Source organism: Heteronotia binoei, chromosome 11 (assembly GCF_032191835.1).
Source record: "Heteronotia binoei isolate CCM8104 ecotype False Entrance Well chromosome 11, APGP_CSIRO_Hbin_v1, whole genome shotgun sequence".
NCBI lineage: Eukaryota > Metazoa > Chordata > Lepidosauria > Squamata > Gekkonidae > Heteronotia > Heteronotia binoei.
Window position 1 is genome coordinate 42,972,787 of NC_083233.1, and position 23,253 is coordinate 42,996,039.

Genomic DNA, 23,253 nt, shown 5'->3' on the forward strand with positions numbered 1-23,253 from the left:
TGATGGACGCTGGCTGTTCGTGTCTGCCATGCTGGACTCGGGAGCGGCCCACTGTTTTGTAGATGCCGCCTTTGTAAAGCAGCACCAGATCCCAGTGCAGACAAAAGAGATTCCAACGCTGGTGGAGGCTATTGACGGGCGCCTCCTCCGTTCTGGCCCCGTCACCCAGTCCATGTCCAGCAGCACCAAGAACAGCTGCAGTTTGATGTCGCCCGCATGCCTCGCTTCCCGCTGATTCTAGGCCTTTCCTGGCTGAAGCTGCACAACCCCATCGTGGACTGGGCCCAGCAGGAACTACGCTTCCGAGACCCATGCCCCCATCTGACTCCTCCCACCACTCTAGCAGCCAGCATCCCGAGTGGTGGTCCTCAGCTCCCTCAGAAGTATGTGGATTTTGCCGATGTCTTTGAAGAGACAGGAGCTGATCAGCTTCCCCCTCACCGGCCCTATGACTGTGCCATTGATTTGGTACCTGGGGCACCACTCCCGGTGGGGCGTCTGTACCCAATGTCGGAGCCTGAGTTGGCAGCTCTGCGATACTTCCTGGACAAGAACCTGAAACGCGGATTCATCTGACCCTCAACCTCTCCCCTGTCTGCCCCAGTCCTCTTTGTGAAGAAGAAAAGTGGGGAGCTCCAGCTGTGCAATGACTACCGGGCCCTGAACAAGATAACCATCTGCAACCGGTACCCTCTACCACTGATCCCTGAACTCTTGGATCGCTTAAAGGGGGCCCAAATCTACACCAAGCTGGACCTTCGTGGAGCGTACAATTTGGTGCGCATACGGCCCGGAGACGAGTGGAAGACCGCGTTTGGGACCCGATACGGGCAGTACGAGCACCTGGTGATGCCCTTCGGATTGACCAACGCCCCCGCTGTCTTCCAGAGGTTCATGAATGACGTAATCCGGGAGCTGCTCGACCGCTTCGCGATCATATACCTGGATGACATACTGATTTACTCCTGCAAGCCTGCCGAGCGCGTCCGCCAGGTCCTGCAGCACCTACGAGCCCATGGCCTCTACGCCAAGCTGGAGAAGTGCGACTTTGACCTGCGCTCCGTCGAGTTCCTTGGTCACATTGTGTCACCGCAGGGAATCCTCATGGACCCGAGAAAAGTGGAAGCGGTCCTGACCTGGCAAGCTCCTCAGAATCACAAAGACCTGCAGCGGTTCCTTGGTTTTGCCAACTACTATCGGCAATTCATCCCGGCCTATGCATCCCTGACCACACCCCTGACTCAACTACTCTGCCCCAAAGAACCCTTCCGCTGGTCCCCAGAGGTCGATAACACCTTCTCCACCCTGAAGACCCACTTTGCCACCGGGCCATTCCTGAGATACCCCGACCCCCAGCTTCCCTTTATGGTGGAAGCTGATGCCTCCAAGGTGGCCCTGGGAGCAGTGCTGTCCCAGCGCGATGAGCCGTCCCAGCCACTCCAGCCCTGTGCCTATTACTCGTGCCAGTTCACTGCTGGAGAGAGGAACTATACCATCTGGGAGAGGGAGTTGCTCGCAATCAAGGCGGCTTTTGAGGTTTGGAGACATTACCTCGAAGGGGCTCGCCACCCTGTTCAAGTGCTCACCGACCACCGGAACTTGGAGCACCAACAGACCATCCGCCGTCTCAACCAGCGCCAGATCCGGTGGTCCCTATTCTTCTCCCGCTTTGACTTCCGGGTCTCCTACATCCCCCATACCCAGAACCGGAAAGCAGACGCACTCTCGCGGAAACCGGAATACGCCCCTGCTTCAACTGAGACCGCGCCCGCTGCTCCCATCCTGCCGCCCTCAGTGTTTGCAGCCACCTCCACTTCACCAGCACTCGTGGAGGACATTCGTGCTAGCCAGGCCAATGATCCCTGGGTCCAGCAACACCTCTAGGCACTCCAAGATGACTCAACAGGCGAGTTCACGACTCGAGGTGGCCTCTTGCTACACCGCGAACGCCTCTATGTGCTGCCCAGGCCCTTGCGAGCAGAAGTGCTACGCCTGACCCATGACTCATTACCCAGCGGGCACTTTGGACAGCATAAGACCACCCACTTGCTGACACGGGAATTCTGGTGGCCACGAGTTCGCTCCGATGTTGCCCGTTATGTCAGCTCCTGTGACGTCTGCCGACGGGCCAAAGACATCCCAGCCAAACCCTCAGGGTTGTTACAGCCCTTGCCCACATCCTCAGGACCCTGGAATACCATCTCGATGGACTTCATTACAGAACTTCCGCGATCCAAGGGTCAGACTTGTATCTTGGTGGTCGTCGACCTATTTACCAAGATGGCCCACTTCATTCCGTGCTGGAAACTTCCCACAGCTCAGGAGATGGCCCACCTCTACCTGCAACACATCTTTCATCTGCACGCACTCCCAGCCCACCTAATCTCAGATCGGGGCCCCCAGTTCTCCTCTCGGTTCTGGCAAGCCCTCCATTCCAGCCTGGGTACTCGAGTGCACCTGTCCTCAGCCTACTACCCACAGACAGATGGTCAGACAGAGCGCACCAATGCCACGCTAGAGCAATATCTCCGCTGTTACACCTGTTACCAGCAGGATGACTGGACCACTCTGTTGCCCCTAGCGGAGTTTGCATACAACGCGATCCATTCATCCACCCAAATGACCCCGTTTGCTGCAACCTACGGGTACCACCCTCGGTTCTTCCTGGAGATCCTGCCACCCACGAATGTCCCTGCCATCGATGCCTACCTGCAAGAACTCCACGCCAGCCAAGACTTGCTCCGAGAGCAGCTACAGCGGGCCAAGGAGGCATATAAACTGGCTGCGGACCGGAAGAAGCAAGAAGGCCCTCCAGTGCAGCCGGGGGATCATGTGTGGCTCTCAACTCGCTACCTGCGCCGGCCTGGCCGGTCTCACAAGCTGGATGCGCGGTTCATTGGACCCTACCCCATCATGGAACAAATAAACCCCGTCACCTTCAGGCTCCAGTTGCCACCCCACCTCCGCATTCACCCTGTGTTTCATCACTCCCTCCTTGTTCCGGCTGCACCCCCTGACCCAGCTCGGCCTCCTTCCCCACCGCCGCCACCACCAGTGCTGGTGGATGACGAAGATGAGGTGCGCCAGATCCTGGACTCCCGGTACCATCGTGGAGGCCTCCAGTACCTTGTGGACTGGGAGGGATACAGCCCAGAAGACCGGTCTTGGGAGCCCGTGGACAATCTTCATGCCCCGGACTTGGTGCAACGGTTCCACAACGACCACCCCGACCTCCCAGGCCCCTCGACGGAGGGGGGCCCTGGGGGGGGATAGTGTCATGGGTACTGGGGACCCTGCAGAAGAAGCTGAGCCTGCAGAAGAAACTGTGCCCCTGCCTCCTGCTGGAGAAGATCCAAGCCCCCCTGCCTCGCCCTCTTGGGTGGCTCGTGTGCGTGACCGCCTTCGTCAGGACCTCAGGGATCGGAGGAGGGCGGCACGCTCACGAGCAAGACGCTCCCTGAGCCCTGAGTTTTGAAAGGATTCTGGCCCTTCTAGGAGTGAGGATGCTTGAGTCTCAGCAGGATCCTGGCTACCTCTCTGAGCCAGCAATTAGCCCAAATGGGCAACAGACAGCAGAGGGCTATATAGCTGTGGGCTTTGGGAGGAGGCTTTGTGGAAGCAACTAGTCACTTACCTGACGTTCTAGCATCCACTTCGGCTTTTGACTTTGGCTTCTGGACCCCCTGACCTTGGCTTTGACTTCTGGACCCCCTGACTTCGGCTTCTGAACCTCTGACCTGTGAAACCTGGACAGTGATTTGGTTTTGGCGCCTTGGACCCTCTTTGCTCACCGGCTACAGACCTTGGACTGCCCCTGGACTTTGCCTGACCCGGCCCCAGCCCGTGACAGCCTTGACCATCACTACTACAGCCAGTTATAAATGCTACGTCCTCCGCGAGTGAGAAGGGCTGATCATCCACAACAATCATCTTGTCAATGAGGTGAGTGACTGCTTCCCTGGCCCTCCATGTAGCCCTTTTAACCTCTTGGAGGGTGGCCCACCTTGATGTCTCACTCACAGCAGTCCAAATATGGTGAGCCTTTCTTGGAGGAGTATCCTGTTCCCTCTTTGCTTCTCCCTTCTGAGAGGGAGTGAACATCTTCTTCCTCCCAGTGGTTGCCGCTCTTTCCTCCAGCGGAACGTAGTTGGGTGTCCCCTTTGCAGGTATCTGCAGAGGAGAAGGAGAAGAAGAAGAACTCGTGACTTGGATAGCCCAGGCAAGCCTGATCTTGTCAGAACTCAGAAACAGGGCTGATTGTGGTCAATGCTTGGATTGGAGACCTCCTTATAATACCAGAGGTGGGAGGCAAGTGGCAGGCTTTATTCAGCCACCTTTCTGAATATCCTCCATGCCCAGTAGGGGTAAGTCACCAGAGGTTGACATGACTTCCAGGTGTAGACAAACACATGAAAAATCCAAAAATAAAAAGTAAAAAGGAGGAGTAGGAGTTGATTTTTATATCCCACTACCCAAAGGAGTCTCAAAGCAGCTTTCAATTGCCTTCCCTTCCTTTCCCCACAGCAGATACTCTGTGAGGTATGTGGTTCTCCAGATCTTAATCATTACACCACATTGGCTCTCAAAGTGTTGGGAGTTTGTGTCCCTGTGGACATGGATGTGGCACACCTGTCACTCTACTACACTGGTATCACTTGAGGGTGTGGAAATGTTTTCAAACTGGACTTCCCCACCCCTTGACCTTTGAATGATTGCTGTCAGAGTCTTCCTCTCCAAAGAGTGTTATCAACTGCTGGTGTCTCTGGGCAGTGCTAACAACTTTGTTGCCTCTGTGTAGAATCCCAGGAACAAATGAGGGGAAGGAGGCTCTGAGACTCCTGGTGATGACCGGGCCAGGTTCCAGTGGGCTGGCAGGATGGGTTTGGTGCCTAGGGACAGGGGTCTGTGGTATGCAGGGAGTTGGAGGACTTCTTCCCCCCATGGTGAGCACCCTTTGCACCCACTTTCACCCTCATGGTGCACAGAGAAATTCACACTCAGGAGGGGTGGGAGAGTATAAAAGTGGGAGACCTTTTTTGAGGGAGGCCCTAACTGGGACCCCAGAAATGTAATCTCCCCCCCCCCCAACTTAGGGTGATTGTAGATGAGTGGGCAGCAGGGTGAGGTTCCTTATGTATTTGGTGTGTATAGCTTGCCAGAGGTCCATTCTATATACTTTTGAATCTGCAAGTGACATTTTACCCAAAAGCACTTTCCTTAATCCTTGTTGGTTTTGCACTGCCACAGTGGCACTGGTTCTGCTGGGCACATTGCACTGGTTTTGATGGGCTGCAGAGATTCTCTGGTTTGACCTTCATCCTGTTGGGTTTATCTGCCCAGTGGCACTGGTTCTGCTGGGCTTGTTAAAAAAATGCCCCCCAGCTCCAGTTTCTATTGCAGAGATTCTCTAGGTCTTTGATTTTGTTCTGCTAGACTTCTATTCTTGCTTTTGTTGCTGCCCCCCCTCCATTGGAAACAGTGAAGATGGGGCACCTTATTTTTTGGGGGGAGGCATAAATTGAATCCTATAAATCCAATCCTCACCCAACTTTTGGGGCAGGTAGAAACTGTCAGCCAGAGATCCGCGGTGAGTTTTGTGCCTCTAGCTTGCACAGGATCTGTTCTATGCACTCTGGAACCTCCTCAACCTGTGCCTGCCATTTCCCCAGAAAGTACTTTCCTGGAGGCACCTTATGTGGGGCCCATAACTCAGACCCCATAAATACAATCCTCACTAAACTTGGAGGGCAGGTAGAAGAGAGTCAGCCAGAGATACTCGGTGAGTTTGGTGACTGTAGCATACTAGGGGGCTATTCTACCTTATCACAAACCAAACTGGTTCAGTTAGCCCCTAAAAGTCCGTGCCAGTTTATGATTCACAATGCAAACCACATTTTCCTAGTTTGTGCCCATCCTTAGCCAGGAACTGAAACAAGGATTTTCTGCATGCAAAGCTGATTTTCTACCACTGAGCCATGACCCCACCAATCTTTGTTTGTTCCAGTCCTGTTTTTCGTGGTAAGTATTTATTTAGATGCCAACTTTCTGCTTCAATCAAAATACCCAAGGTAGCTAACTGTTTTTTTAAAGGTATAAGCATGCTTCGTAAAATGCACAAAATGCATTGATGATTTCCAAAACAGAAACAGAATTTCCAAAAAAAAAAAAAATAGTTTGGGAACAGGATATTTTAAAAACCCTCTTATTTCATATATCCCTACCTGCCACTCATGTGAGGCCCTGTACTCTCCTTTTTTCAGAGGTGAGGGGGATGGCAGAAAAGAGCAGGGCCTTTGGACCTGACACCTCACATGATGTCTTTACATGACCATGTGAAGACCTGTTTATTCTCCCAGCCTTGTTGGGTTTGTACTTGGCAGAAAGTTTAGTCTTAAGTGTATGAGGGTTTTTCCTTCCCCTTTAATCTGTGATTTGATTATTAGTGTTTTGCTTTTATTTCTGCTGCTTAAATTTAATGCTTCCCACTTCATTTCTGTATATTTTAAAATTTTTCTGTGTTATGCTTCTTTCTGTGGGATGCATTTATGGTGAATGTATTCAACAGCTGAGTGTATTGTGTTTGAATAAGACAATCAGATATAAGCAGATCACCCGATCTAATTGATTGGCAGCAAATGAATGCCTGAAGAACAGATTTACATTGGGATTTGTCAAAACTGCTCATGTACAAAGTACTGTCCTTCCAAAAAACTAGGAAGCCATTAACTAATACAGATACTTATATAGATATTAAAAAGTATGATTTCTTTTAAAATGCAACATTTCTTTATTACTGATTCATTTATTACTATTTATACATCCACACAGTGAGTCACCATTTGCTGTGCATTTTTGCCTGCTGTGCTTTTAGAGGTTTTTTTAAAATGGCAATTGTTACTGTGCTATTGCAATCTAACCTAATGATGTATTGTCACAATCACTCAAGCGCCTGCTTTCATTTTTTTAAAAGTAAATTTCTAGACCTTTCTGTAGCACAGTTATAAAGGGAAACGTGCTACCCAAACCTTTCCCCTCATAACTCTGCAATGGAAGGGGTGTCAGGGCAGGATTTTGTCTTGAGAGGAGCTACAATTAGTCCAGAATGCAGCAACCATGTTGATTTTTAGAAAACATAAAGCATCAGTCTTGTAAGAGTTCCACTAATTACCAATACAGTTCCAGGAGAAATTCAGGGTGCTGATTCTTACCTGTAAAGCCCTTGACCAGCAATTGGGAAGTATCTTCTCCCATATGCAGTTTTGGTCTTTAAAATATGCCACCTCTATATCTTTCAGCAGTCTCATCTTATATTAGGATGATGACCATTCAGGATAGACTTTTTCAGTAACCTCAAATCTGTGAAACCAACCTCCTGCTGTGGTTCACTAGAATCTTGGTGGTTTTCAAAGAGCACCGAAGACTCATTTTAGTCACCTATACCTTTGGTAATTAGGATACTTTGTAATTACTGGCAGTGGTTTCAGTTTTTTTTCTTTTCAGTTGGTTCATTACAATGAACCAACTGAAAACCATTACAATGAACCAACTGATTTTGTTTCATTACAATGCATTCTTTTTGTATATTTCACTTTAAATGCACTGTTTCCTGAAAAAGAAATCAGACCTTTTCTAAATCAATTCATTCATGGTTTTTTGAGATCCAGTCTTTTCAATCTTTGATAATTTGTTTAGTTATTGCTGATAATTGATTAATTTCAAAAAAACGCAGTTTTACTACCCCGTGGTAATTATGTGACTGATTACTCTTGGAAAGGAACGGTGAGTGAAAACCATCTGTTAAAGCAAACAGTACCCCGTCCTTTGATATAAATTCAAGAAACAATTTATTTTAGCATAAGGAACTGGTTTGTGCATTCAGCACTCAAACTACCTGTGGATTTAAAGGATCTCTAAATACTTTTTGACAGGTGAGACTATAATAGTTATTGGATCAAAAGCCACCCTTCAAAAATGCATTGCATGTGTGGAAAGCAGAGAACATAAGGTCAAACAATCCTTCCAAAGTGTTATTGTTCAAATGGCTGAGTTTCCCCCCTATCATCTTTTTCTTCCCATCAACTCATACCCCCTCTCCAAACCCTGCAAAGAAATATGTAGAAATTGTCTCTATGATTATCTGGAAATGTATGTCATGAGCCAAAAATAAATTTAAGAGTCAACAGAGTAAAAACAGTTTGAACAATTGCTCACTCACACAAACGTGGAAGCTAGAATTCTGATGCTGGGATGGTCCTTCCATAACTTACATTTTTAAAAAAAATAGATCCAAGGGGGCAGCCGTGTTGGTCTGAGGAAGCTGAACAAAGCAGGAGTCAAGTTCACCTTTAAGACCAACCAATTTTTATTTAGAACGTAAGCTTTTGTGTACTTAACACGAAAGCTTAAGTTCTAAATAAAAATTGGTTGGTCTTAAAGGTGAACTGCTTTGTTCAATTTTTTAAAAATGGTCATGTCTGCCATTATCACTATAGTAGATGATCGTCTAAGCCACAAAAAGATCTTTCAGTTGCCAAAATGCATTTTTAAGCACAACAATTTAAAAGGCTTTACCATTTCTATATTGCAGGGGTGGCCAATGGTAGCTCTCCAGATGTTTTTTGCCTACAATTTCCATAAGCCCCAGCCACTGGCCAGCTACTGTTGGCCACCCCTGCTATATTGATTCAATTTAATTTAAGAGACTTTACCATTTCTATTTTGATTCAATTCAACTTTAAAAAATTGTACTCCTGTTGTCAAGTGTGCAAATTCAGAAACATGAAAAATTAAATAGAGAGGTGGAACTATTAGGAAGAGTATAGGATTGGACCTGGGTGCAAATTCCACCACAGTCCTGAGAATCTCTAGGTAACCTTGGGCCAGTCACTCCTCCCCCACACTAACCTACCCTGCAGGGCTATTGTGAGGCTAAAATGGAGAATTATGTATGCCACCCTGAGTTTTATTCTGGAAGGGCAGGGTGGCAAAAGAACAAGAGGCTTTCATGTTTAGACCAAAGAGAATTTTGACAAATCTTACATACTAAATGAGCTACCTCCTATTCCTAAAATTTTTCCTTCCATAGTGTAAAATACTAAGCCCCACTGCAGACCAACATGCCCCTCTGAAACTATACATGGGACAGAGGATGCCCCTGAAACAGTACTTGGAAGAAAAAAATACTGCACAAGCAAAAATCCTTCCCCTCGGTGGAAACAATTGGCCTGATCCAAATCACTATCCATGTAAGAGGAAAAAACATTCTACACTACCTCTTTGCTTTAAAAGGCAAGTTAACTGTTTAAAAAGTCAACACAAAGTCAACACAATTTCAAACAAAACCACAGCCAAAACAATAAAGCAATAAACATCTAAAAGGAGTGAACAATTAAAAGGCAGAACACAAGACAAGAGTAAACCGCAAAGGAGCGAAGACCTTGGGAACCAAACAGTCTTAACTTAGCACTGAAATGATAACTTAAGAGCTATCTGAATATTGTCCCAGAGGAAACTCCACAAATGACTGGTGACACTGGGAAACAATTGAAGCCAGTTTAAATTGGATCAAGTTTAACCACAGGTGGGTACAGCCTACTCCTGCACCCATATGCAAAACAACATGGCCTTAACAATTCTGTTTCTTAGGAGCCTTTACCAGGGCTTTTTTTCTGGGGGAGCATGGTGGAACAGAGTTCTGGAACCTCTTTGTGGAAACAATTTTTTTTTTTTTAAGTTCATGAAGGGCACCTGTATGTTTCTCCTTCATTTCCCTCCTAAGAGTTCCATCACCTCTTTTTCCAGAAAAAAAGCCCTTGCCTCAACATTCTGCCATTCCACCTCCTCAGGCTTAGGCAGCTGTAGTCATGAGCCTCATGTGAGACAGAATGGTGCCTTGGGGTACCTTAATAACTAACATATGTATTGTGGCAGAAGATCTTGTGGACCAAAGTGCACTCAGATGCATGAAGTTTGATGCCTGTGGCTGCACATGATGTGCTTTGAACACTGAATGTGCTATATGTTTTTGCTAAGTATTATTATTGTTATTAAAAAATGGGAACTCACGAAGAATGGAAATCCCATGTTTCTTGTCATCACCTCTGGCTCCTCCCACCTCATCATTGACTTCTCTCCTTACAGCTATGCAAAATGAGATGTACACATGCATTAAAATTACTGTTAACTTTGTGGTGGAGGTTGTGGCTCAAGGGCTTAAGGGCTGCGGCTCAGTGGAAAGTCAGTGAAATGGAAAAGGTACAGCCTTGTTCATGTATCAATGTGAAGACATGTACATCATCTGGTTCAGTCCCTGGCATCTCCTGCTAAAAGCATCAAGCAGAAGAGGAAGTGAAAGTCCTCTGACTGGGACCATGGACAGCCACTGCTAGTCTGAGTGGACAATACTGACCTTGATGGGCCAGTAGTTGACTCAGTATAAGACAGCTTTGTGCACCTTCATAAGTTGCACCTCAAAATCAGGTTGGGGTGGGGGTGCAGTTTGCAGATCCCTGTAGCACAGTTATGGCTGGCCTGGCCTCATTTTGCAGATTGGTCTTTCCAAACAGAGGGTAGCACTTGTCATTACTAGGCAGGCTAATATACATTCTTTCAGGAATGTCCATGACAGAAGTCAGTGAAATGGAAAAGGTACAGCCTTGCTCATGTATCAATGTGAAGACATGTACATCATGCATATACATGCATTTGTGAGAAAGCCAATGTGTGTTCACTTTCAAAATGAAAGCGGGGATCAGTACCTAGATAAATGTGGTGTTTCAATCACACAGTCAGCTCTGTGTTTGTTGAATGTAACATGAGAGTTACTGAACACATGTATAAAGAAAGATCAAGGGTATGCTGTACACTGAAGCCCTGTTCAAAGCGAATGCACATACATGTACATATGTACACCTATGTGCCCCTGCATGTACATATGTGCACCTATTTGTACAAAAGAGCCAATTTGTGCTCTCTTTACAAATGAAACTGGGACCCAGAACCTGGATAAATGTGGGGTCCTAATCACATGTTCTGCTGCTATTGATTATAACATGAGAACTACTGAACACATGTATAAAGAAAAATCAAATGTACACTGTACCCAGGTTTTACATGCATTCAATATAACTTGTGAACAGGGCTTGAGACTTTAGGCCATGAATAAATAAATAAATTCAGCTGTCTTCAAGCATCATAAACAAATTGTAGATTGTTTGCGAAAAATACAAACATCGTCTATTCACGGGCATATGTGTGCTGTCCCACCTTTCTCATCCCCTTCTGTACTGCACTAAGATCAAACACTTGTTGGTTCCATTCAACTCTAATTTGTTTAGGCCACCAAATATGGGAGCTTGTTGCTTCTCCACTAACCAGGATTCTAATAAGAATGTCTAATCAATCATGATATAAACTATTCTGTGGACAACAAACACTGATATATTAAGAAGCCTGCATTTTGGGCATCCCAAAAGAGATATATCAAAGACTTATAAAATCCAGACGCATTCAACTGTGGTAAGGAGCATAAGGGGGAAGAGGAAGGAAATGTAGGAACCTGGATTACTTTGGGTACCATGTTGCACTTGAACACAACATAATACACCTTTTCTTCTGCACAAAAACATCCTTGACTAAGGTAAAGTACAATAACCATGAAAATGAAATGAGCGTAGATCCAGGTGGATAGCTGTCTTGGTTTGAAGCAATAGAATAAACTTAGAGTCCAGTGGTACCTTTAAGACCAAGAAAGTTGTATTCAACGTTATGAGCACATGAAAGCTCATACCTTGAATAAAACTCTGTTGACCTTAATGGTGCCACTGGATTCAAACTTTATTCCAATGAAATGAGAGGCACTTGAAACTCTCCTATAAGAACAGAATTATGAAAATGCAATTGGTGAGAGCCAACTGAGAAGTAGAGAAGGGAGAGTGGAAGAAACCAGCTGGAATTTCATCTCCACCATAGAAGCTTGCTGAGTGACTTCGGGGCAATTCTATACTCTCAGCCAAAACTATCTCACAGCACAATAAAATTGGAGAGGAGAATTATATGGGAAGCTACTTTTGGATTCCCTATTGAGGATAAAAGCAGGGTATAAACATCTAAATAATGTTGTTGAGAGTGTAGTTTGATTGTTGGTTTTGGTTTAAAAATTAATAAAAAAATTAAAGTTTAAAAAAAATAATAATAAATAAACTCAACAGGCATTTCTTTTGTGTAAATTTCTTTTGAGCCAATACACCATAAATGTGGAGATGGCTGAAGGGTACATTACCATCCAAAGAAACTAAGAGAAACCATATTTGAAATTTCTCCCATTCTAGTCAAATGGTTTGTATAGCAATAACTTTAAACAAGGTCTGAAATCCTGGCCTCCTTAAAAGCAACAGTTGCTACTGGAAGCCAGCGTCACTTCCAATTAGCTGAGCCAGTTAAGAAAATCATCATATATTCTAAATGATGAAAGCTCACCCAAGGAGGTCTGCTAATAGATGACAGGCCTGAGACACCAAAGCAACTAAAGACTGCAAGGTTAACCCGAGACATCTCAACGTATCATAATTCATGTTTAGCTGCCCCCAAGTCCCAAACTCCAGGAGATCAGGCTTTAGAACAGCCTTCATGCAATGGCTCTTGAAAATTCAGAGTTTTGCCTACAAAGGCCACCAAGTGCAGGATCACAGAGAAAATAAAAGGTTAGTTTGAGGTGATTTTCAAAGAGACTCTTAAGTAAGAAAATTAAAAATGGTTTCTAAGGACCACTGGAAGGTTGTAAATTCCAGTGGAGTTGCCATGTAATCCCAATGCAGCAAAAATAAAGAAGGTTTCTTGTGGCATCTTTAGGGTGTAAGCCTTTGTGGGCTAGAGCCCACTTGGCCAACTTTTTATTATCCCAGTTTTTAGGCTTTTTAGGGTTGCTGCTTGAGAGCCAGTTTGCTGTAGTGGTTAAGTGCATGGACTCTTAATCTGGAAGAATTGGGTTTGATTCCCCACTGCTCCATTTATAGCTGCTGATGTGACCTTAAGTTAGCCACAAGGTCTCTCAAGGCTGTTCTGCTCAAGAGCCATTCTCTGAGAGCTCTCTCAGACCCACCTACCTCACAGGGTGTCTGTTGTGGTGAGGGGAAGGGAAACAAGATTTGTAAGCTGCTGAGACTCCTTCTTCATTCAGGTGTCACCTGGAAATCTCCAGTTATTACAGTTGATCTTCAGACAAACAAGATCAGTTCCCTTGGAGAAATGGCTGCTTTGGAGGGTGGACACTATAGCATTATACCCTGTTGGGGTCCCTCATTTCCCCAAACCCCTCCCTCCACAGGGTCCACCCTGTGTCAACCCTATAAGTCTTCTAGGCATGATTGTTATATTGGGGTTCCTGGCAAAATCAACTGTTTGTATTCTGTCTTCTTTGGGAGATGCCAGAGATTCCTGGTTGTTGTGTTTTTAAGTGTTAGTATTCCTATACATGTATGAGAATTTGACATGTTTTAGGCCTCTCCCCCCTCCCAAGAACTACATAAATTAGACTTCTGTGTCTGGAATGAATTAGACATCTGAGTCCTTGGGATGGACACTGCTACACTGATGCCGCCCACCACAAGTGACTTTCAACAACATCTTTCTCCCTTCTCCCACTGTATCCTCCCAATAATCATGTAGGGTTGCCAGGTGAGGCCAACAAGCCAGCGGGGGACTTAACATGAGGCTACGGGAGAGGGGAGAAGCATGAGGGAACTCTGAAGCTTGAGCTGGCCATTGCATTTAAAAGGACTGTGTTCCTTTTAGTGCCTTCCCTTCACTGGAAATAATGGAGGATGGGGAGCTCATAGAACTGGACACCCTTGTCTAATCTCTTTGAAAAAAATGGGGGGGTCAGGAGAGGCACTAGCAGCTATGCTAAAAATTTGATAACTCTACCTAAAAAAAAGCCCCCCAAGCCCCAGATACCCAGATTGATTCTCCATTATACTCTATGGGGGTTGGTTTTCATAGGGTATAACGGAACATCCAGCAGCCATTATCCCCCACACACACACACATGCACACTTTCTAATAGCCCTGAAGCAGGGGGAGGGACTCCAAACTGGGGGATTTCCCTACTCCCAACTGGGGATTGGCAGGCAACCCAACATTCCAGTGAGGCAGGTTATGCTGAGAGTGTGTGTCTGGCCTAAGGCCACCCAGTAATCTTCCACAGCAGAGTGGGTATTTGAACCAGGGCCTTCCAGATCTTAGTCCAACAGTCACCCACTATACAATGCTGGCTTAGGGTATAATTAGCACACAAGTGGTACTGAGATCAAACTACACTGTTCCTGCATTGTATCTTGCTTTTCCTCCAACATTTGCCTTAATTATAATGAAACAGTGCTGATCTAGAACAAAATTATTTGTGTTAAAATTAATGGAACCTTGCAAAATCAGAATTAATTCTGTGCATCATGGAGGAAAGTGCGGCAAATATAATATTCAAGGCAAATATTTAAAAAGAGCTCCATGTTTGTGCACATCAGCTGTACAGGATTTGGCTACCAGATGGGACATCCTGTAAAAGGAAGTATAAAAAATGATGAATTCCTAGGGGATACATTTTCTGTGCTCGCTTTTTTCTTTACAGCTGGGATCCTCTTGGATTTCCAGGGTCTGAATTTCTTTCACAGATATCTCCCAAGCTAGAGAAAGCAGATCCAATAGTTATCACATGAGCAGAGACATCACCTCCTCAACACAGGGGCAGTTCTTCCCCATAAGCCTTCTAGGGAGACAGTGCTAAATCACTGCAATGACAACCATTTTATCGTTTGTTAATTAACACAGTACCCCCAGTCCAACTCATTTCTAAAAGTTAATCCCCAGGCTTGTTTGGAGATTACTCTCTGGTCTGAAAACAGGGACAGCTGCTCAAGGGAGGCAAAGAAGAAATTCAGAAGTTTATCATAGCTATGAACTGGCAGCAACAAGCAATCTACAGGCACAGAAACACACACACAAACTCATAGCAGAGGTTCATGTTTTTCAGACTTGGACCTTCTGTGGCAGGGGTGGCCAACGGTGGCTCTCCATATGTTTTTTGCCTACAACTCCCATCAGCCCCAGCCAGCATTTCATTAAGAGGGTGATTTTTTAAAAAAAAGAAAAAGAAAATGAACATACTAATAAATGTATTGTGTTTTATGATTTTGTTATAGGCTACCTCCTATAGGATCTCTAGTGTTGTATGTATTTTTTAAATTACTTCAAGAGGAGCAAGCTGTAGTTGCAAAAAAAATCTTTTCTTCCAACTCTGCTTAGCCTGAATGATGACCCCCATCTACGCTCAGCTGACCTGACCTACAGGAGCTATACCATGGTAACATTAGGACAAGACTACGGTAATACACTCAGTGAAATCAACTCAAAGGTAATTAAGTCAATTCAAAGACTCCAGTTCAGCCCTGTAGCCAGAAATTGGGAGGGGGGGACGTAGGGCTTGGCTGCTTCTTCCAGAGTCCAGCCGCCCAGCCCTAGCTCTCTCTCTTGTTCTCTCTCACTCTGTTGCTCTCTCGTGCGCTCTCTCACTTGCTGTCACTCTCTTTCTCCTGCTCTCTCTCTCACACACACACTTTTGCTGTCACTCTCTCCTCTCATGCTTTCTCTCTCACACTCCTTGCTCTCTCTCTTGTGCTCTCACTTTCTCTGTGTCGCTCTTGCTGTCACTCTTGTGCTCTCTCGTTCTTGCTCTCTCTTGTACCTTCTGGGGGTATAGCCTGGAAATGGAGGGGTCCTACAGAGGGAAGGGGGGTTTACACAGAATGGCCTGCCCCCCGGGGGCCCCCGTAACTATGGGCCTGCTCCAGTTGGTATAAAATGCAGCAGCTCAGCTACTGAAAGGAGCTAGATGTGATATACATATTACACCCATTCTCTGCAGCCACTCTGTATTAACTGCCATCAGTTACCAAGCTGAGCTCAAGATATTGGCTGTCACATATAAAGCCTTTCATGGCCTTGGACCCTCAGATCTGCACAACGGCCTCTCCTAGTCCCCACCACAGCAGCTTTGCTCATCTACCTCAGTCTTGTCTCCTTTGACTGGCAGTGGTTTCTCAGGCAGAGACAGGTTGTCCCCAACCAGAGACCCTTTTAAACTTTCTGAGACCCTTTTTAAACTGCAGGCTCCTGGGATCTGCGAGAGAAGGAGGTGCTCTGCCAGTACTTAATTGGGCTATAACTGAATATTTTGGTGTTAAGCCATGTGAACACATAACACCACATTATACAAAATCCATTGACCCTATCGAGCTCAGTCTTGTCTCTTATTATTGGCAGTAGCTTTACAGGATCCTGGCAGAAAAAATTTTATGAGAAAATAAGAAGAGCTTTCCTGGTCTGGATCAAACCAGTGGTTCATCTAATGCAGCATCCTGTTTCACAGGAAGACCCTAGTTCAGTCAGCAGCCCAAAAAATCTCACAGTGACTGCTACTGAGATAGATTGCCCTTGAGCATAAAAGATTTCATTTAACCTCTTTTATGAATTTGCCTAATCTGTTCTTCAAGCTATCTAAGAAAGTGGCTGTCACAACTTCCTGTGGTAGTGAATTCCATTGTCTTTAGAGGTACTTAAAATGGTGGGAGAGGAGAATGATGTAAGCTGCTTTGCTCCCCCCCCCTACTTTGGAGAAAGCCTGTCCTTTTGCTTTGTAGAGACTGCAGGGAGGGGGGAGGTGATGGAAAGCTGAAGTCAGAGGGGCAGAGAAGAAGATAGGGTTGCCAACTCCAGGTTTGGAAATTCCTGGAGATTTAAGGGGTGGATTTTGGAGAGTGTGGGGTTTTAGGAGGGGTGGGACCTCAGACAGGTACAATGTCATACACTCCACCTTCCAAACCAGCTGTTTCCCCCTGGGGAACCACTGCTGCCAATCTCCAGGTGAGGACTGGAGATCACTCAAAATTGCAACTGCTCACCAGATAGCAGAGATCAGCCTCCCTTGAGGTGCTGGGGAAAAAACATTTGCTCAGACCTTCTGTCTAGAGCTGGTTGTATTTTTCTTCACAATTGGCCTTATTCCTAGTTAAGCTATAAACATCTTGAAACCAATAAAGTTTTATTTTGTTCTATATTAACCTGGAGTTCTATGATTTTAAAATATAGGAGTCTCATCCTCAGTGCCATATAGTCCAACAAAGAAGCCTTAGAGCTTGGGCACAATTCAGTGGGGAATGTTAAATAAAGTGTTTGGAATTAAATTCCTGGTGGCAGCATTACATACATTAAAAAGGGCAGTTGTGACAGAACTATTATAGCAAAAATCCTCTCATATAAATTACAGAAATGTCCAATAGTGCAATCCTATGCAGAGTTGCACTCTTCTAAAGCCACTGATTTAAATGGATTCAACTCTGTGTAGGAGTACAGTGTAAAACAGCAAGAGTATGAATCCTAAAGCCATTGATTTAAATGGATTCAGAAAGTTGTAGTTCTGTGGAGGACTGCAGAATAAAATAGCAAGTGTATCTGAAATGTATATCTCTGTGGAAACACAGTGCACAATACTGTGCAATAAACAAACAAGAATTTTTGATGGAACTTCTTGATGGAGTAAAATGCAGTCCACACATGCACAGAGGCATTTTCAGTTTTACAGTTATTCTCTAACATTCAAGATTGAGGTCTCATCTTGAAAACAGGTGATGGGAACAGCCTTGGTGTGTCTTTTCTATTTAGGTACACAGATCTTCTCCTCCACACCCCACCCTCAATCTGGCACAAATCCAGTATGGCTAACTGCTTAATTTTAATATGTTCTTTATTTTTCACACAGATGTGCCACAGATTTTCATAAAGATTTCCTCTTACTTAATCTTGAAGAATCTTTCTGAAAGCAATAATATTGTGAAAATTCAAGAAATACTTCAAAAGTTAGAGGCCAGAGTAATGAGGTCTTATTCCCAGTCACAGGCTCAGTTGCAACAGGATCTGTTTTTCATGATTATTTCATACTGAAAACTGTTGCAGATGCAGATCTTGCAGAGATAACAATCTCGCTGCACTTTCAAAAGGCTCCTTTCTCCAAAAGGGAATAAAAAATGGATTGGAAATAAAGTCTAGGTCCGATCTAGGTGATTTTAAAATAACTCCCCCCCCCCCCCCCGCATTGTAACTCTAGGAAAAGATCTGATTAACAGTTGGCTTTTGTATGCTCACAGGGGAAAGTGGGCATTTATGTCATTTTTGTTTTCTTGCTCCTCACTCCCTTCAGCATTTCCTAAAGCCTGTTTTCCCCCCAACATCATCAAATTTAATTGTCAGCAAAACTGCATTCCATTTCAACGTGTGGGTGAGAAGTTTGCCCATCATATCTGGAAACATCTTCTACCTGTCCACTTTTTATTTCTGATACTGAGCATCCTTCAGATGAAGAGTTTTAGGGAACCCGAAAGCTTGCTTTCTATGTTGTGATAATTCATTTACTCCTGATAACAAGGTGTTATAACTCCTGTTTCTGGAACTTTTCAGTAGGTCTACAATCTTTCTTGCTTGCAAACTTTTTTCAAATTAAATAAATGCATGTTCTTTCTACTTCTGATGCAAACCTCCTCCCCTACACCCCCGAAATTACCAATGTGTAAATTCACCTAGGGCCTTCTGGTCTAAGTGGTGGTCACCATTGAAATCACATTACTTATCTGTTTTATTTACTACCCTTTGTGGGGCAGGATTTAGTTGGCATACAAAGTTTGCACTAGACTAGAGAAATGACAATTGAGAACTACAAGTATGATATACTGAAAAGTGTTCAGTTCATGTAATATAAGTCACATGAAGTGGTAAAACTAGGTGCAGGTTAACCTGCATGGTGTTAAGTTCCTGAAGTGCTGCCTGGCACAGTGCAATGACTCATTTGCCCGTCCTCACGCGTGATTCCCTCGTCTGATGAAGTATGCTTAGAGAGCACACAAAAGCTTACGTTCTCAATAAAACTTGGTTGGTCTTAAAGGTGCACTTGACTCCTGCTTTGTCCCCATGCTGAGTGCTGTTAATTGTTCTCCAAGTGTCCTGTTCCCATCCGCAGCCATGGTCCGCCTTACACCTCTGTTGGCAGGCACCGCCCTGAAACGCTAAGAGGCCTCCTTCCACCCTTTACCCAGGGACAGCAGCCCATTTGTTCTTCGATATCCTCTCTTGGGTACATATCACATTATGTGGAAGTGGTCTCTGAAAAGGTACTGAGCGATGTCAGTCCATATTCATTTCATTACACGAGCAGTTCCCTTAGTTCTCCCTCAATTCAGGGAGTGGCATAAAGGACTCACACCAGCTTCTCCACAGATGTTCAAACTATAAATCAGGAACTAATCACATGCCATAATTAGCACTCATTTCTCCACAAAGCTATAATTGCCCTTTGCTAGTGAAATGAAGAAGCTGTGGAAACCCAGGTGCCCCTTGTCTCCTGCTGCTTCTACAAGTGGCATGGCTTTATGACTCAAGAGTTGCTTTAGCCGTTCCCCAGAGCTCATAGGCCTTTTTTTCCTGCTTGTTCTTCTATTAGTGTACCCCATGCAGAGAAAACTGGCAATTATCACCTTGAAAGAATCTGATAGGCCTGTGTTAAATTCACTCTGACCTCCAATATAGGTCACAGGAAGTGACTTTGTAGCCGAAGTCCTCAGGATGTAGACTATTGCCTTGCCGTCTGCACAATTCACTGAAGATCTCAACAAAGTGGTTGGGTTTTGGGGCCCAAATATAGATGAGAGCTGACTCCTTACTTCCTTCTGTTGCTCCCTCTGGTTTCAGAATTTGGTAGACTGGATTTCTAAATCAAGGGCTGATCTAATCATACACCAATCTGACAGTCAGCATAATATATGATAGGTTGCTTCAAACATGTTTTCTCTTTAGGATTGTGGGCCTGAATTTTTTAGCTTTAGCTGTTGAACTGAACCATGACTAAGGCCACAGACAGTCTCTGGGAGGAAAGTATATTTAAAATTATCTACTAGGTCTTCTACAGAAACCTTATTAAAATGTAAGAAGTTTAATTGATCTGTCAACTAATCAATTACATCTGCATACTTTCTCACTGGAATAAAACTACCTTGAAGAACAAAGCACATTTTGTTTCTCAATGAAACATGGCACTGCAGGCTGCATCCTAGAAGAGGCATTCCCTTCCCTCTTGTGTGTGAAAAAGAAGGGATGAGTCTTGAGACAGCACCAGTCCTCCTGGCTCCCTTGGTGTGGTCCATGGAGAATTTCTCACACCTACGGATGCACACTGCTGAAGGAGGACGTGGAGTCCTTATAGGAGCGGCTCGGGGCAGGCCCTGACCTGGATGGCCCAGGCTAGCCCAATCTTGTCAGATCTTGGAAATTAAGCAAGGCTGGCCCTAGTTAGTAATTGGATGGGAGACCACCAAGGAAGTCCAGGAATGTTACACCGAGGAAGGCAATGGCAAGCTACCTAGTTAGTCTCTTGTGCTGAAAACCTCATGGGTTACCGCAAGTCAGCTGTGATGTGACAGCACTGTACAGACAGAGAGGAAGAGGGAACAACAGGGATGTTGGGGCTCAGGCTGCTGTGCTACGGAGGTGCCCAGGTATTCTCATCCACATTTTTATCCTGCCTTTCTTCTGAGGAGCTCAAGGGGGCACACATCGTTTCTCCCATTTGATCCACACAAATCTGCTGCAAAGTAGATTAGGCCAAGACTGACTGGCCCAAAGTCAACCAGTGAACTTCCAGGATGAGTGGAGGTTTGAACCTCAGTCCTCCATTTCCTCATCTGACACTCTGACCTGTATACCACTCTGGTTCTCTCCTGAATGTATAGCAGAAGCTGGTGTGGTGCAGCTGAGGAAATCATTTGCAAGTACTTGGGTCCTCCTGTCCATTCATTGCCCTGCAGGTGCTGCCAGACATCTCCGTTGCCATCTCCTCTGAGGGCTTCTTCACACACCCCATCCCCCTGCCTCCCCCTGCGAGCCTCTGAGGGATGGTACCTGCCACCCATAGATTTGTAAGTAACTGTTTTTGTAAAGAATTAACTATGGGTTTCTTTTAAGTGTTGTTCAGTTAAGTGGGGAACTCCCTTTATAAATCAACCACAAAAATGTGAACCATTTAACTAACCAACTATGGTGTTAGGGCTTTTTTTCTGCGGAAATGCAGTGGAATGGAGTTCCAGAACCTCCTTGTGGAAACAAAATTCTAAAAAAAAAAGTTCAAAAATTTGTTAAGGGCACCCATGTGTTTCTCCTTCATTTCCCTCTTGAGAGTTCCAGCTTCTTCCAGGAAAAAAGCCTTGGTTAGAAGTGGTAGCTCTATTTGGATGTCAGTCCAGAGAAACTTCAAGGGGAGATTACAATGCCAGACTGCTGAACCTGAGTTCATTCACAAGTTCATAATAATGGGTAGAATAGGGATATAGGATTCTTACTGCACTCCAGATGCTAATTTTCTGTCCCTAAGCATTTGCCCCCACTCTAATCAAGCTGATTACATTTTGCATTGTATCCTTGCATCCTGGTTCCCTTTTTTGAAACATCCCTAACCACCTTCTGGCTGGGATAGATGGGATCAGGGATTACCATTCCTACTTGTATCTGATGAAGGGACCTTAAGCTTGTGAAAGTTTATACCCCGAAAACCCTTTTTTGTCTCTGAAGTACCACTGGACTTGAACCATAAATGTTGCATCCCCTCAGTATCCCAACTGATGGCAGTATCATTCATCAGGGCAAACAAAAGGAAGGAAGCTAAATGGGAAAGTGTCTCAAATGAACAAACAAGGGTTAGCACATGGGAAAGTTGATGTCTGAGAGAGGAGAGGGGGGAGGCAAGGACTTATTTTTTATTTTACTGCAAGGCTTTCTGCTTTTGTCTCCACAAACTGTTTTTAATATTTGCCTTGTTTGGTTTGTAACTCGACCCTGGCCAGAGACTTGTGTTCAGGGCATGTAAAGGCTTTTATGTCAGATGATTCTTCTCTTCTTCATCATCCTGGAAAGTCAGGAGGGAGAACATTTTGAAAAGAAGCTGCAGCTTTCTTCAAGCTGAGTATTGACCAGGAACATCTTAAACCATTTGGCGCACGGAAATGCCATTGTTTGGCACTTTCTAACTGGCTGAAGGTGAGGGACAGCAGTCTATTTCCTTTTCCCGTCATGTGGAACTGGTAAAAAAGTCATTAAGAATGAGGGCTGGGGGCTGAATCAGAGCAAATATCCATTACACAAAAGTTCACCCTTGGTGTCGAAAAAGCATTCAAAGTGGCCAGTCCTTGAAAACCATTTAAGAAAGGGCTGTGAGGAAATAGAGTTATTTGCCATGTGGCCATCTCATGTTGGACAAAAAAGACATACGGAAGTTCTTGTGTCTAAACATCTGCTTAAAACTTGAATGAACCACAAGGGATTATCTAGAAACCATCCCCTCTACAGGCAAAAAAAAAAAAAAGTGTGCAGAGATAGAATAACAATCTGTCTAGGATGAGCCCTCTGGATATTCTACTAAAATTTTATCCAGGCTTCCTTTAGCCTATTTGTGGGGGTGTTTAGATGCGACGTCACCCCAGAGTCGGAAACGACTGGTGCTTGCACAGGGGACTACCTTTACCTTTTTTTAGACTCACAAAGGGAGAAAATGAAGCTTTTTTATCTTTCTGCCTTCTAGAATCCTTTCCACATTGATGTGTATTCGTGTGGTCTTCAACTAGCCATGCCATTTGGCCAAATATTGCAGCAACTTCCTGGTTATCCCTCCAATCTCTCTCCCCCCACCACTACCACTACCACATTCAGCAGAGCGAGAGAATGAGTGGAGTGGCAGCTTTAGAGTCTCAACAGAGAGCAAATTCTGTTGTTATCACATCCAAGCAGAGCTCTTTCTCCTCTCCATCTTCTGCCCTTCCAAGGCACCACCTCACCCCAAATCTCCAGGAATTTTCCACCCCAGAATTGCCCTCCTCAGGCACCACCCCAAAAAATCTCCAGGTATTCCCTACCCAAAACTGGCAACCCTACCTATAGGGCTTTCAAGGCAAGAAATGTTCAGAGGTGTTTGGTCATTGCCTGTCTCTGTGCCTCTGCCTGGACCTCCTTGGTGGTCTCCCATTCAAGTACTAACCAAGGCCAACCCTGTTTTGCTTCTGAGATCTGATGAGACTGGGCTAGCTTGGGCACAGACAGCTTTAAAAGGAGATTAGACAGATTCATGGAGGAGGTCTATCAGTGGCTACTAGCCATGGTGTCTAAAAGGAA